This window comes from Falco naumanni, chromosome 2, assembly GCF_017639655.2.
Source record: "Falco naumanni isolate bFalNau1 chromosome 2, bFalNau1.pat, whole genome shotgun sequence".
Classification (NCBI taxonomy): domain Eukaryota; kingdom Metazoa; phylum Chordata; class Aves; order Falconiformes; family Falconidae; genus Falco; species Falco naumanni.
In genome coordinates this window covers 54085172-54100614 of record NC_054055.1, presented here as the reverse complement: position 1 = coordinate 54100614, position 15443 = coordinate 54085172, and the positions used below count along the sequence as shown (strand labels likewise).

Genomic DNA, 15443 nt, shown 5'->3' with positions numbered 1-15443 from the left:
ACCAGCACACATTTAGATCACAAAATTATTGCCTGAGAAGTGACTTTGTTTTAATATTCCACTCTTGCCCATTGTCATTAGTTTTCTTTTGTATAAATCCATAATCAGCTGAATTATTTTCCTTAGAAGATGACAACTTGTCCAGATGAGGGACCTTTCACTTGAAATACCACTGATTATGAATGTTATAGGAGAGAAAATACAGTCAATTTTAAAATTAATACTGCTTAAGGCTTGTTGAATTAAGAGGCAGAAATAGGAAAAAAAATATTTTAAAGGGGAGAAAAACTACTACACTTTTAAAGAGTCATTAGCTGCTCTTGCATTTTGTCTAAGAGAAAATAACTAGATAAATGTAAAGGACAAGATTTTAGTGCCACATTTTAGTTAGACTGTTGAGTTTCACAGTGCATTTGTGTTCCCATTGTCTCTTTGGAACCTGGGTAAAGGTATAAAGAGGTAAAGAGACACTATGAAAACTATCCATGCTACATATTTTAGACAGCCAAACACTCATAACAGGATGAATTTGGAAAACATTCTCCCCCTCCACTGGCTGTAGAAGGTACCTAGATAAATTGCTTAAAATGGTTATAAACTATTTTTAGATAGCTGGCATTGGGTGAGATTATTTCTATGCCCCATACTGCTGCTTCTTTCTTTTTAGAGTAAAATGGGAAACAAAAATCGAGGGACAAGCAAATATATCTTCTTTACTTTGGTTATAATGAGCCAGCTGATGAAAGCATAAATAGATTGATAAAGGTAATGTTAGTATCAAATGCCACTAGTCCTGATCACTATCAAGTTATGGCTTCATTAAGACAAGGAAGACATTATCTGCATAGCTCAGTCAGACTCCACTTTCCATGCAGGGGAGATCAGAAGTGTTGAAAGCTCTCCTTTCATTTTTAGGGTTTTTTTCCATTAGCCATATTGATCTAAGTTTTCTTGTGAAAAATCAATGCCCTGAATGACAGCCAGCCAGATTTCAAGCACCATTTTCTTCAGTTGATGTTTTGTGATCTGTACCGTGCATTTGCTTAATTGGTTTCAATCTCTGCTTCTCACACCAGTTTCTACCCCACACACAGTAAACATTTCTATTATACTTTCCGCATGTAGTCAGCTGAATGGCTCATAAAGATATTAGGCAGATATCTGGGGAGATCCCCTGTGACTGCTAAATTGATCACTGTTTCAGGTATCAAGCCCCCAAAAGTAATACATTCTTAAAAGGCAAATGCAAGCATTGCAATATTAGTTATTCTAACAAAATGTCTCCTACATGCTCCATTTAAAGGAAACAAGATTGTTTCTGCTCTTTTATGAACCTGTGTGTTGGGTGTAAGTATCAAGGTTTTGGCAGCTGGGGTATGCAGTGGTGGCCTCTTCAAGGAGAGGCCAGGGCTGCCCCATGCTGGACATAGCTGGTTCCAATCAGCTCAAATGGCCCCACCACAGCACACAGCTGGACCCACTAGCCAGGGTGCTGGTGCCTCAGGGAAAACATATTTTAAAAAGGGTAAAAAGCACTGTGCAGCCGCTGTGAGAAAGATTACAGAACAACCCTATGAACACCAATGTCAGTAAAGGAGAAGGAGGAGGAGGAAGGGGTGCTCTAGAGCAAAAATTCCCCTGAAGACCATGGTAAAGCAGGTTGTTCTCTTACAGCCCATGGAAGTCTATGGCAGAGCAGATATCTATGCTGCAGCCCATGAAGTACCTCACACTGGAGCAAGTGGATATGCCCTGAAGAAAGCTGAAGTGCATGGAAAGCCCACACTGGAGCAGGTTTTCTGGTAGGAGCTGCGGCTGTGAGGGACCCTTGCTGGAGCAGTGTGTTCCTTAGATTCTATCCTGTGGAAAGGACCCATACTGGAGCAGATCCTGGGAGAACTGTATCCTGTGGGAAGGACTCCATGCCGGGGCAGGGAAAAGTGCAAGAAGGAAGGAACATCAGAAAGGAAATACTATGAACTGACTGCAAGCTTCATTCCCCACCCCCCTGTGCCACTCACTAGAGCAGGGGTCCTCAAACTTTTTAACCAGGGGGCCAGTGTGCAGATGAAGTGGCAGGCAGTCATCTGCGGCTGCTTGGTTTCCCCCCCCAACCCCGGGCGGGGGGCGGGTGTCTGTAAATACTGGGGGCCGGATTGAGGACCCTGGGGGGCTGTATCCGGCCTGCGGGCCGTAGTTTGAGGACCCCTGCACTAGAGGGAAGAGGTAGAGAGCTGGGATGAAGCAGTGAAGAGCAGGTGTGAGGCAGAAGGCTTATTGAGTTTTGGATTTATTTCTTAGCATCCTATTTCATTTTCAACTGGCATTAAATTAATTTTTCCCAGGCCAAGTATGTTCTGCCTGTGATGGTAACTGACAAGTTAACACTCTTTCTTTATCGTGATACATGAGATTTTCAATCTTATTTTCTCCTCTTGTCCTGTTGAAGAGAGGGAGTGAGACACCAGATGGGTGGGACTCTGGTCCAGCTAAGTGCAACCCACCACAATCTGAAATACCAAAATGTCTTAGAGGATATTTCTTCCTGTTAATCATAATTGCCATTGTTGTAACACAAATGCATTACTCGGTGAGTATCTTATTAAAGCTGAAGATTGAGCTTAGGAGGTATTCATAGAATACTGATGCTGCAGATGAGGTACCTTTCTGATATATAGAGCAACCTGCATTTTAAAACTTACTTGAACTGGAGATGATTTCAAATATTTGTGTTCAGAAAATTTTTTTCCAGGAGTTTGTCTAATGCCTGTTTGAATCAATCCTAGGTTTTGGCATCCATGCAATCCTCTGGCAATGAATTTGAGAGCACAACAGAACATTTTGTATTTGCTATTTAATTTCTCTTTTTCTTAATTACAATTGTTACCTTATTTTGTATAATTCTCCTCAGTTCTTCTCCAGACTGAGACTTTTTAAAGTGGTTGAAACAGAAAAGGCTGAAATTTTCATGTGAGTATCTATGGAAAATGAAGGAAGAAAATGCAAAGGGAAGTTTCAGTATCATGAAATATTATACTGAGAAAATTAAAAGAAATTCTGGTAATGCTGAGCAAGGATTGATTATCTGCTTTAATTTAGACATCCATAAGCTAGATATCCAGGTCTGAGCTACCTACCCACTGTATGATCTTTTCATTGTTGTTGTTGAGAAGTAGGTATCTCCAGTTGGGAACTTCTTTCATCCTACAGTAGTTGCCTTTAGAAGTTTGATAAATACTTTCCTGAGAGTGACGGTTTCTCTATATTGGCTATCTAGCTGAAATAGACACTTCTGTTTTTTACATTAAGTAAACCCCAGCTGAGTGGGGTCAGTGCAGCCATGATAGTTCTTCAGCTTCTGGAGGGCATTTGTTTTAATCTATACTAGACACTGGGTTCTTTTAGCTCTTTCAGATCCAACAAAAACATAGATATTCAGCCAAATAACACTGAACACCTGATGCAAAGAGCAAGCCTTGAGTCTTCTGGCATGGAAGACTTTCCTCAATTTCTTGAAGGGATGATAGGGATAAAAACATTAATTGCAGTCTCTTCCAGCTGAAACACTTAACCTCTCTGTGGTGATAAATTGTAGATTCAATAATGTCAAGCACAGCAGTTGCTATACTGCAGCTTCTGAGATAATACCTTAAGAGTATTGCATAGAAACATACTCAAAGTTTCAATCCACAGAAGATTTTTGGTAGCTGTGGCTTATGTTAATTCCAGGATCTGAGGGGGTGGGGTAGTGAAACACCATAATATAGAATACATGACGTTGAAAATTTATATGTAGGACCAAATTATCTTTTCTGCTTAGCTCATTGAGGTACTATGAGGGTCAAGCAAACAAGTTATCTGTTGAATTCTTTGCTCAATATTTCAGTGTAGTGATGGTGTGGATGTTCTAGCTGTTATCTCTAAGTTAATTAGCTAAGAATAACAGAACTTTAATGCTCTGCAGCCAGCTTTACTTTCCAGACTATTATATGCACAGCTGTTCCTTTATAATAACTTAGATTTTCCAACATCACAGTCACAAAGGAAGTAAACAAAGTAGTAGTTCAACCTCTAGTGTTGCATATGGCACCAGGGGAAAGGTGGTGTCAGTTCCCAAATACTTACTTTGTTTGTACATACATACATATTTCTACAGGAAATTTCCATGGAAATTTATTTACACATTCACAGAACTATATTTAATTAATTCACTTTAAGTTTGAAGACCAGTGGATTATGCATGTTGAAAATCTTTAGAATAACATTTTTTTCAATATTTCTAAGTAATAACTCTGTGCTGTGAAATATCTGTGTGCTGTGATGTTCTTATTTGTATTCATATCCTGATGAACAGATAGAAAAATGATCAGTTCCTTTCAGTGTTGTCACTGCTTCAGTTACCATAATAATTTGATTTACTATTTCTGGCTCAAACTATTAACTCAAAAAGGAAATTATTTTTCTGCATGAGGTTAGACTTTGAGCAACAAAACCACACAACACCATATGCATGTGATGCACTGTGTTGCATAGCAGTTAATAAGATTTTTTTTCCCCCTTCCTTATGTAATATCCTCTTTTCAATATACAGTATCTTTGATAGATGAGCTAGGTAGAGTTTAACTTTGAGATCCATGAAATCAACCATGACAGCCTCAACTTCATTTAGAAGTAATCATTCCTTGGGCAGATAAGTAGCTTTAGAAATGCATATGATTTGAAAAATAGTGACTTGTGCTGAGCCTTTGCACTCAGTTATATATGGAGACCTAACATGCTCGTAATATTCAGACCTGTGTAAGACTGTATGACATAAGTTGAGCCTGAAAGTCTGCAAAACTAGGAAGCCAGTCATTTGTTCCTCCTTTGACACTTTTGACTCCTGGTCCAATTCCACTATCCTTTCCACTTCAGAATTCTGAACTTAATTTTTAAGATTATTATGGATCAATTCCACATACTAACTAAACGGAGATCTGAATGTGATTTCTGTAAAGAACTGTTACCATTGCTAAACTAGAAGGTATCAAGGACAGCTGGAATTTATGCTTTAATTTATTCACCGACAAAACTTTCAGAGAAATTATTCCTTGTATTTTCAGCTATTCAAAATTACATGAAACTGAAAACAAAAATGTCTAAGAATTAGCCATTAAAATATTTAATCCTAACTTTATGAAATACCACTGTTTGACGTAAACTCATTTAACAAAATGCAGACCTAAAAAGAGATATTTTCAGAAGCTGAACTTTCCTCAAAGAATTTGTTGGCTCAAAGACTCATTGTATTACCTGAAGCATTAAGGTCAAAGCCTAGAAAATTTTTTCAGGGCATTTGTAATGTAATGATACTTCATACTGGCAAAATTAGTTGAGAATACATTATTGTCCAAAGTAAGTGTAACAGTTCAGAGTTGTGACTTTTTTTTTATGTTATTCAAGTTCTTTATAGTATTACCAAAGACAATGCCCCAAAAGCATTGGAGTTTTTAGTTTAAAACTTTTAAAGGGTTTAGTTAACTATTTTGAAAGTAGTTACGTTTAAATGTATTGGTTCAGAAATTTCAGTTTTAATAATTGTTCCAGAATAGTTTCGCATCCTTGCACAGATACCAAGAAGGCTGTTTCTACAGGGGAAAGGTAAATCAGAGACACTTCAAAGAAAATAAATCAGGAAAAAACGTCATATATCAGTGAAATGATTAATCTCTTTAAGAAATAAAAACAAATCTTACACTCCCTTTATCCTGGGATAGACAATTCCTTGCTATCTGTCCTGGGTCATCTACTGTTTCTTCCTTCTGTGTGTCCCCTTTCCTAAAGCTTTCACTGGTAGCTTATCAGCTCAGTTCCTCTATTTTGTGTTGTTGCATGTGGCAGTAGCCTCATAGAGCCATACCATGTTAGTCAAAAATCACACAACCTATGTGCAGGTAGAAAAATTTTGAGCTTTACAGGGCTGTCAAGCCAGAGGAGCTTGTGGTGTTATTTGTTAGTTGATTTGCCTGTTTATAGGTTTCCTTTAAACACTAAGAAATTATCAATATCCACTTTAAAACATACAATAAATCCCTTTCAGAGTAAATTTCTGGGGAGAAAAAAAAATCTTTTCCTAGCAATAGTTTGTGTCAATTAAAACTATCACTTACTATGGAGTATATTAATGATTATAAGAATAATAAGAGGGTAAATTCCTTAAAGTAAGGGAAAGATCTCCAGCTCAGTTCTCTGCTGGGTCAGAATGCAGAGTGAAAAAATATCTAGTTAAGTGGAGACTTAACTGTTCATAAATCCTGCAGGGACATGATACTCACTGAAGGGAAGACTTTGAGAGAAAGGCTAAAGAGAAGGTAATGGCTTGAAGAACTGGATTACCCAGGACACACTTTAAAATTGTAGGCACTTCTGCTGTAGGCAGTTGATTTGTTATGATAATTTATGCTCTTAATCTTTTTGTAAATATGCATAGAAGTAATACTATGGATACATAGTAGCATACTTCAAAATAAATAAATTAATCTTGTAGGTGTGAAAACAGGAATTCAGTCTCTTTTCATTTCTTTGGGCAGCCAGCCATTACTACTTCTGTAGCACTTCCAAGTACTGGAATTTTTGGTTGTGCACAAATAAGGAATGTGCGCTACGTATGCAATATATAAATTAGCATTCTGGGACAACAGCATTCCAGTCCACCTGGGTAGTCTTTTTAATTTGTTCCTAGCATCTCTGTAATATGTAGCTATATGTGTGTGGGCATTTATGTATAGGTATGTCTCTTCCTTTCCAAAAAAAAAAGAAAAAATAAGTTGATGATGCCATGGAAAATTTTAAAATGCCAACTCATTATTATTCTATAATGGAGGAAGTGCTTACAAATGCATATTTTATGATCCTGCACGTTAATTCCATTATTCAGAAATCCTGAGGTTATATTCCAGATAAAATATAAATGTTCCTATTTTGCACAGTAATTAAGGACAGATTTGAATTCACCTTGCAAAATGCATTAACATTCTGACTTGGAGGTACAGGTCAAATGTAAATTACCTGGCAATTATGAGTGAGAGTCCAGAAAGTGCCAGCTTAAAGTGCCTGGAGACTACTTTTTGTTGACCTCATTAGGAATATTTTAAATGAATGCAAAAACATGAAGAAAAAAACTGAGAAGCTTTTTCTTTATAATTTTCAATTAATAAGTCATGTTGATAATGTCTTGGTCAGAAACATTGAAAAAGAATAAACTTTTTGACAAATAAATTAATATAAGAAAATAGAAATATTAAATATTTTATATAATTTTCAGTGATAAAAACATTCCTAATGTTATGCAATGGTCATAAATGGAAGTGTAAAAGCATAAGTCTTTTTCCAAAATTAGTAAGAGGAAAGTTATACAGATACAGGGCTATTTTATGGAGCTATGGCATTTTAATTTTATATATATATATGCATATACTACGAGACATCTGCTTTCCATTTTCACAGTGTTCACCGGTATTTCTAGCTGAAGAGTTCCTTGATTTGCTTCTTGCTATGCCTCTTGCCCTATCTTTTCCCTTTTCCCCTGAAGTCCTGTTAATTTATTTTTTTTCTTTTTCTGGTACTGAGTTATCAAAATCACAGAAGGTAGTACACCAAGTATGGTATAATTTCTCAAATAATTAATGGGAGAATACTGATTATTTTTTGGAGCCAAAACACACCTGGGGCAGAGATCTTTGGATAACAACCGACAAATGGGACCCTGCTGAGTTTCTGAACTCAAATAAATAAAAAATGCTTCTTTTTAAAGTCATCAAAACTAATATAAAATAAGTTTAAGACAACTACCATTATGATTGGTAGTTGATGCTTTTTTTGATTGTCCTTATCTCATAGTCACCTCACCTGTTACCAGCTTCTGACATCATTCTTTTTCACTTTTAAGAATCAGTTAAGTATAAAACCCCAACACAGCCTAAAAAACTCTTTAGAAAAGAAACCTGTGAAAGTTACAACTGGGGAATCAGTGAGTGAAGTGAATAAATAATACAAAATCAGTGGTGGAGTAGGAGTTGGAGATCACTGTAACCATGAACTAGGTAGATCTTTGGTCCAATTTAATATAGCTATAATATTGTTGGAATGTAAAGTATGATCAGAGTTTTCAACAGAAATTGTATTTTACCTGAATCTAACTTTTCTAGGAAAGGCAGGCTCCTTCTTTCCACAAAAACATCTTTCTAGTGTTATAAATTATGAACTATAAGCATTCTGTTATAGTCTGTAATGTCTGTGATAACAATAACACAATAATCTGTAAAGAGTTTTGGAAATGATGTCTTAAAAGTAGCACTTCTTTGGTTGACTAGGCTCTTAATATTTTCTCAAGGAATGAAGGCATATCTCTACATCAGCTGCCCTCATCCTTATGGATGTGTTTAACTTTCCAGACATCAGCTGGGAATATCATACAGCGGACACAAACAGGACAAACAGGTCCAGGGAATTCCTGAAGCATGTTGAAGATAACTTCTTGGTGCAGGACTAAGGAGGTGAACTAGGAAAGGTACGCTTCTACATTTGTTCTTTGTAAACAGAAAAGGACTTGTGGGTGAACTGATTAGTGGCTGTCTTGGTCACAGTGATGATGAAGTAGTTTCAAATCCTTGGTGATAGGAGGATAACTGCCTGCAAAACTTGAACCCTCAATATAAAGACAGCACACTTTGAGCTGCTGAAGGAGCTAGTTAGTAAGGTCCCTGGGAATCAGCTTTTGAAGGCATTGGGGTCCATGAATGCTTGCCCCTTTTTAAAAAGCCATTTCTTAAAAGCACAGGAGCAGGAAATTCCAAGTGTCAGAAGTCAAGCAAGCAGGGCAGAAGGTTGGCTTGGCTGAGCAGGTATTCTTCCAGAACTTAGTCAGAAAAAGAAAGCATATGGATGTTCAAAACAAGGATGGGCAACACAGGAGGACTACAGAGATGCTGTTTGTGGATGTAGAGAGAAAATATGTGCAGCCAAAGCTCGATTAGAGTTCAAGCTGGCCAGCACTCTGAATGACCAGAAAAAGGGCTTTTTAAAATACCTTAACAGTAAAAGGAGGATCAGAGATAATGTTGCTCCATTATTTGATGAGGTCAGTCACCTCACTAATAGGGATATAGACAAGGTGTGAATGTTTAACACCTTTGCCTCTGTCTCTAACATCAATGACAGGCCCTGGAGCCCTGTGCTGGAAGACCATCGATAGGGCACAAGGAAATGGAATGGATCTGTGACAAGGGAAGTTCAGACTGGACATTAGGAAATGGCTCTTCACTGAGAGGGCAGCTAGCCATTGGAACAGGCTCCACAGGGAGGTGGTCATGGCACCAATCCTGTCAGAGTTCATGGAGTGTCTCAGTAATGCTTTTAGTTATATGGTTTAATTTTAGATAGTCCTGCTAGGGGCAGGGGATTTGACTTGATGATCTTTATGGGTCCCTTCCAACTCAAAGGTATTCAATGATTATATGCTTTTAGTGATGCAAATCATGAAGAATTTCAAGAAGAAAACCTGCCAAGTTTCCTTAAAGAACCTCTTTTCCTGGAAGTCTTGAAATATTAAAGTAAGATTAAAAGAAGGAAATAACGGTCAGCAGTGCAGATATGCTAACAGTAGAAGCTCTTCAATTTTTCAGAACTGATCATTGCAGCATACAGTCTTGACCATGTGATATGGTATTGGCCTCCCAGATGTGCAGCTCTGCCTCTTACAGAACAGTTGGGCTGACTCTGTAACACAGTACAGTAGTTTGGCAGAACATTGCTTTGCTTAAAATATGCATCAATCTTCATGATTAAGATTAATATGATTTCATCAGGTTTTTTTCTCTCTTCTACTGAGAATATAACTCACAGATGTGGATGATGGATTCTTTATAGTCAGTACTGTGAGAGTATAATATATGTGTGAAGTCAGAGAGAGAATAGGTATTACTAGAACAACCAAAACACCCTCCTCTGTGTCTAGGCTCCTTGTAAATAATGAGACTGAAAAGGTTCTGTGTAAGTAGTCTTTACTAATATGTATGCTTATAATAAGGCTTTTAGAAATATATGTCAGTCTCCCACTGTTCTGTCATTCACAAACAAATTCACTGTGGATTTGAATCATTACTGATTAAACTTAAGTATCTGAACAAATTTAAAACACTTTATAGGTAACCTGGCCTCTAGCTGCTGTTCCAGAAGTGTGTGGGTCTTCCACTGGTCACATCATATCTGACAGACATCTGTTTTGATGTCCTGGATGACTGATGGCATCTCAGATGTCTTCAGGAAACTGAGTAAAGGTCAAGAAGTGTTCTAGCAAATGTAAGTATAGTCATATCAGTTTGGGTATATAAGCTCAAATATAGTCAAGGGAGATCTAGAGATCAACTGTTAAAACATAAATATCTAATGCCAACAAAAATACACTCCAAGACTTTTATCATAGAATCATAGGTTGGAAAGGACCTCAAGGATCATCTGGTCCAACCTTTCTTGGCAAAAACATAGTCTAGACAAGATGCTCTAGCACCCTGTGCAGCCAAATCTTAAAAGTGTCCAATGTTGGAGAATCCCCCACCTCCCTGGGGAGATTATTCCAATGGCTGACTGTTAATTGTGAAAAATTTTCCTCTTGTGCCCAGTCAGAATCTCCCTAGAAGTAATTTGTACCCATTACTTACCACCTTTTCCATGTGTCTCCTTGCAGAAAGGGAGTCTCCATCTTCTTTTTAGCCATTCTTTATATACTGGAACAGGTGATAAAGTCTCCCCTAAGTGTTCTTTTCTTAAGGCTAAAGAAACCCAGTTCTCTCAGCCTTTCCTTACATGTAAGCTTCTAAGTCCCTTGATGATCTTTGTAGCACTTCTCTGGACCCCCTCCAGCCTGTCTGCATCTTTTGTTTTTTTGCATAGCAGGGACCAAAACTGAACACCGTATTCCAGTTGCGGCCTGGCAAGCACTGAGTGGGATAATGACTTCTTTATCTCTGCTGGTGATGCCCTTGTTGATGCAACCCAGCATCCTTCTGACTTTGTTTGCCACAGCACCACACTGTTTGTTCGTGTTGAGCTTGTTGTCCACCAGGACCCTCAGGTCTCTTTTCACAAAGCTGCTTTCCATCCAGGTAGATACCAGCCCATGCTCCGCTCCTGGATTATGTTTTCTCAGGTTGCAATACCTTACACTTGTCCTTGTTGAACTTCATAAAGTTCTTGTTAGCCCACTCTTCCAGCCTATCCAGGTCTTCCTGCAGGGTACCTTTCCCTTCCAAAGTCTCCACTTCCCCACTCAGTTTGGTATCATCAGTAAAATTCATCAGGGTACACTTGATCCCATCATACCTTTGTTGCTTATGAAGATATTAAACAGTGTTGGGCCCAATATTGATCCCTGGAGGACCCCACTTGCGACAGGTTGCCAGTTTGAAAAGCAGCTATTTACCTCCACTTGCTGAGTAAGACCTGTCAGCTGGTTACCCACCCACCACTTGTCTAGACTGTAACACACCTGTTTCTCTTGGAGGAGGCTGTGGGAAGCTGTATCAAAAGCCTTGGAGAAATCCAGTAGACAATGTCCACCACTTGCCCCACATCAGCCGAGAAGGTTGCTTTGTCATCGAAGGTGATCTGGTTTGTCAACCACTATTTGTCCTTGGTAAATGTGTACTGGCTTTTCACAATCATGTGCTTCGTTTGATTTGTGATTTCCCCCCAGGAATATTTGTTCCATAACTTTCCCAGGGACTGAAGTAAGATTGATGAATCTGTAATTTCCTGGATCCTCCTCTTAAGTCCTTCGTGTAGATGGCGTGATATTAGCGTCTTCCAGTCTTCTGAGATGTCCCCCAATCTCCATGACTTCTCAAAGATTATGGGGAGCAGCTGTGCAATGATGTCAGCCAGCTCTCTTAATATCCTTAGGTGCATATTGTCAGGGTCCATCGATTTGTAGGAGTCAAGTCCCATAATAATTCACAGGGCCTGGGCCCCAACAGTGCTGGTAAAGACAGAGGTGAGGAAAGTGAGAACTTCTGCCTTTTCAGCATTGTTGGTGATTAATTTAGCTGTCTTGTTAACCAGTAGGCCAATATTTTTTTTTTTCTGTTTCTGCTTGTTGTTTACATACCTGAAGAATCCTTTCTTGTTGCTCTTGACTTCTCTGACCAGTTTCAATTTGAGCTGAGCTTTTGCTTTTCTCACTGGATCCCTGCATGCTCTGGAAATGCCTTTGTTGTTCTCAACAGGTATTTGACTGCCTTTTCATCTCTGGTATGCTTCTCTTAGTTTTGAGCAGACTCAGAAGCTCGCAGTAAATCCAAGGGGGTCTCTTGCTTCACCTAATTTCTTTACCTTTAAAGGGGATAAGCAGATTTTTTGCTTCCAGGAAAGCATTCTTGAAAAAATTCTTAGCACTCGCTAGCTCCTTTATCCTCCACGGAAGCTTCTCATGTCATCTCTCCCAACTGAGCTCTGACTGAGTGGAATTTTGCTCTTCTAAAATCTAAAACCTTTGTCTTAGTACTAACCTTCAGTATGCTCAGCTGAATCCCAGACACCACAATGTTGTCATCACTGTAGCCAAGGCTATCACTAAGCGAGGGTAATACAAAGCAGGTGTTCTTGGTTTGTGAGTAGCAAGTCCAGCAGCGCCTTATTCCTGGTTGGCACGTCTAACATTTGTATGAGGAAGCAGTTCTCTACATGTTCCAGGAACTTGGTGGATGACGTAAACTGCCATATTGTTCTTCCAACAAATGTCTGGATAGTTGAAGTCACCCATAAGAACCAGGTTCTGTTGACCCAAAGCTGGCTTAAGTGACCCAAATATTGCTCCATTGGCCTTATCATCTTGGTTTGAAGGTTGGTAGCAGATGCCTACTGTAAGATTTCCCTTGGAGACAGCCCCTCTAATCTTGACCCAAGGGGCCTCCACAGTCACCATAGTTGACTTCTATTCATTCAGGTTTCTCCTTATGTGGTGGTTTGACCCTGGCTGAATACCATGTGCCCACCAAAACCACTCTAGCACTCCCCTCCTCATCCAAACAGGGGAGAGAAAAATATAACAAAAAGTTCATGCATTGAGATAAAGGCAGGGAGATCACTCAGCAATTACTGTCATGGGCAAAACAGACTTGACTTGGGGAAAATTAATTTAATTTCATTAAATGAACCACTTGAGGCAGTTGATCTTCTGGTTCTCATCTTGAGACGCAGCTAAGGAACATTTGCTGCTGCTCTGGTTGACCTGGCTTATTTCACAGCTGGTTGTAAACGCTTGAGTGTTGCCACTTTGGACCCCACCCTGAGTCCTTCAGTTTAAAACCTACCTCAGCAAGTTGGCCAGCCTGCTGCCAAATATTCCTTTGCCTCTTTTAGACAGATGGATCCCATCCCTCCCTAACAGGCTATAGTCATTGAAGAATGTCCTGTTGTCATAAAAGCCAAAACCCTCACAACAGAACCAGCCATGACACCAGGCTGGATGGAGCTTTGAGCAACCTGGTCTAGTGGAAGGTGTTATTGCCCATGGCAGGGTGGTTGGAACTTGATGTTTAAGATTGTTTCCAACCAAAATCATTCTATAATTCTATGATTTAGGCTCTGGCTTGCAGTGCAATTCATGACCACATGAAAGAGTAGCAATGGATAGTAGTCTGTGCTCTTGACAAGTTATGGCATCCTCTCAGCAACATCTTGGACCTTATTTCCTGGAAGGCAGCATGCCTGTTGTGACTCCCTGTCAGGCCAGCAGATGGGTGCCTCAGTGCCATATAACAGTCACCAAATACTAGCACTCCTCATTTCTTTTTGCTGCATCCACTGCGGGCTGCTGGTACAGTTTCTCCCTGCAGACCTTGCTTGTGGGTGTCTACAGCTGTTCAAGTTTCAAATCTGGTTGGTTTTTTGTGTTGGTTTTTTTTTTGTTTGTTTGTGGTTTTTTTTTTTGTTGTTGTTGTTGTAGTACTGGAGGGTGGGGTTGAAGCAGAATCCTGCTTCTGTGGGTCACCGGGGTCCAAGGTGCCCCTTATTGTCTGTGGTGTCCAGCACAGATCCCTGGTTCTGAAACTACTTACCTATCTCTGTCTTGGCCCCTGTAATACTGAGCCGCCTTTTAACTTTTTCCTGCAACTCAGCACCAGATGCAACAGATCATGAATGTAAGTCTTGTTCAGGTACTTGTCTTTTTCCAGGAGAACAGTCTGGCCACTCATTGCAACCTACCACCTGTACTGAAGTCTCCTTCCTTACCAGTTCTTCCTGGGTGGATGCATCAGATGCCACAGGGGTTTCCTCTGTAGAAACACTGTTTTTAACTCTGAGGTGTGCTCACCATTGTGGCAGAGACCTAGAGCACTCCCTCGGGCTGTGGCCTATAAGCAGTTTGCAGGGGCTTACGTGCCCTTCTGTGCAAACTGCTGTGTGAACTGCTGTGCTGTCTCGAGCCCTGTTTGCACACCCTGTTGTCACCACTTCTGGTCACCAGCACTCCCCAGAGCTGTTTAAATCTCCTGTGGTTGCTCCTGGCGTTGCCCAAGCCACGTCAGCCTCTCTTATTAGAGCTGCCGGCTCCTAACAGGGAGTTCTGTCTACAACAGTTAGACAGTACTTTTGCTCCTGTGAAAGAGCCATGGTTTTCTGCAATATTGCTGTACATCTGAAAATTACCTTTTTTGAATCAAATGTAAAACATTTAATGAAGGATATTTTTTTAGGGTGCTATAGATTTCTATATTGTTGAAATTTTTTGGGGAAAGCAAAATAGCAAAGATTTATTTTATTTGTTATTTATTTCCATGTACACACAACATTTATAAACATATCTATGGAAGCAACCCAATAAAGCATCAAATCAGAAAACCGTGATCATGTCAAACAGATTGGTAAAGGTCATGCCTTATTTTGATGCTGTATTTACTGATAAAGAATATGACCGAAGGAAGAATCCAATAAACTGTGCTTTGTGTGCAACGGTTGCTGTTCCTTCACACTTATAATGCTTTTGTAATACTTGGTGTATTCTATTCTCCAAACTTGTCAAATAAGTCTTGGTAGAATACCACGATCAATCCTTAAATAAGCTAGAGAGTCCAAGAAATTAAATTCTACTTACCAAGTGTTTCTTAGACTGAATATTATTCTTGGCTGGAAATGCTAGATGCAGTGAATCTGCCTTCAAAATTACAGAATTTACTCTTTTGTATATTCCCTCACACCAATATTTCTTCTTGTTGTCATTTGAAAACTAAACTTATCACAGCAAATGAAGTATAACACCCACAGCATGATGTCAGAGATATCTCACAAGCTGGAAGTGATCTCAGCTGGCTTTTTGTATCAATTTAATCAGCATCACAAATCAAACATGTTTTTTGCTGTGTAGCATTTGCTGTAGTGTTTTGTGCTGTGTGAGTATCTGGCTTCGT

The 15443-nt window shown here is 39.2% G+C and overlaps 1 long non-coding RNA gene across 1 annotated transcript; it reads right to left on the bottom strand.

The window, feature by feature from the left end:
• Positions 1 to 277: 277 nt before the first annotated feature.
• Positions 278 to 13171, bottom strand: LOC121083170. Its single transcript, XR_005826261.1, has 3 exons — positions 13084 to 13171; positions 10532 to 10537; positions 278 to 288 (listed from the first exon to the last, which is right to left on the bottom strand). It is a non-coding gene; the product is annotated as an uncharacterized LOC121083170 (long non-coding RNA).
• Between the last annotated feature and the right edge of the window lie 2272 nt (positions 13172 to 15443).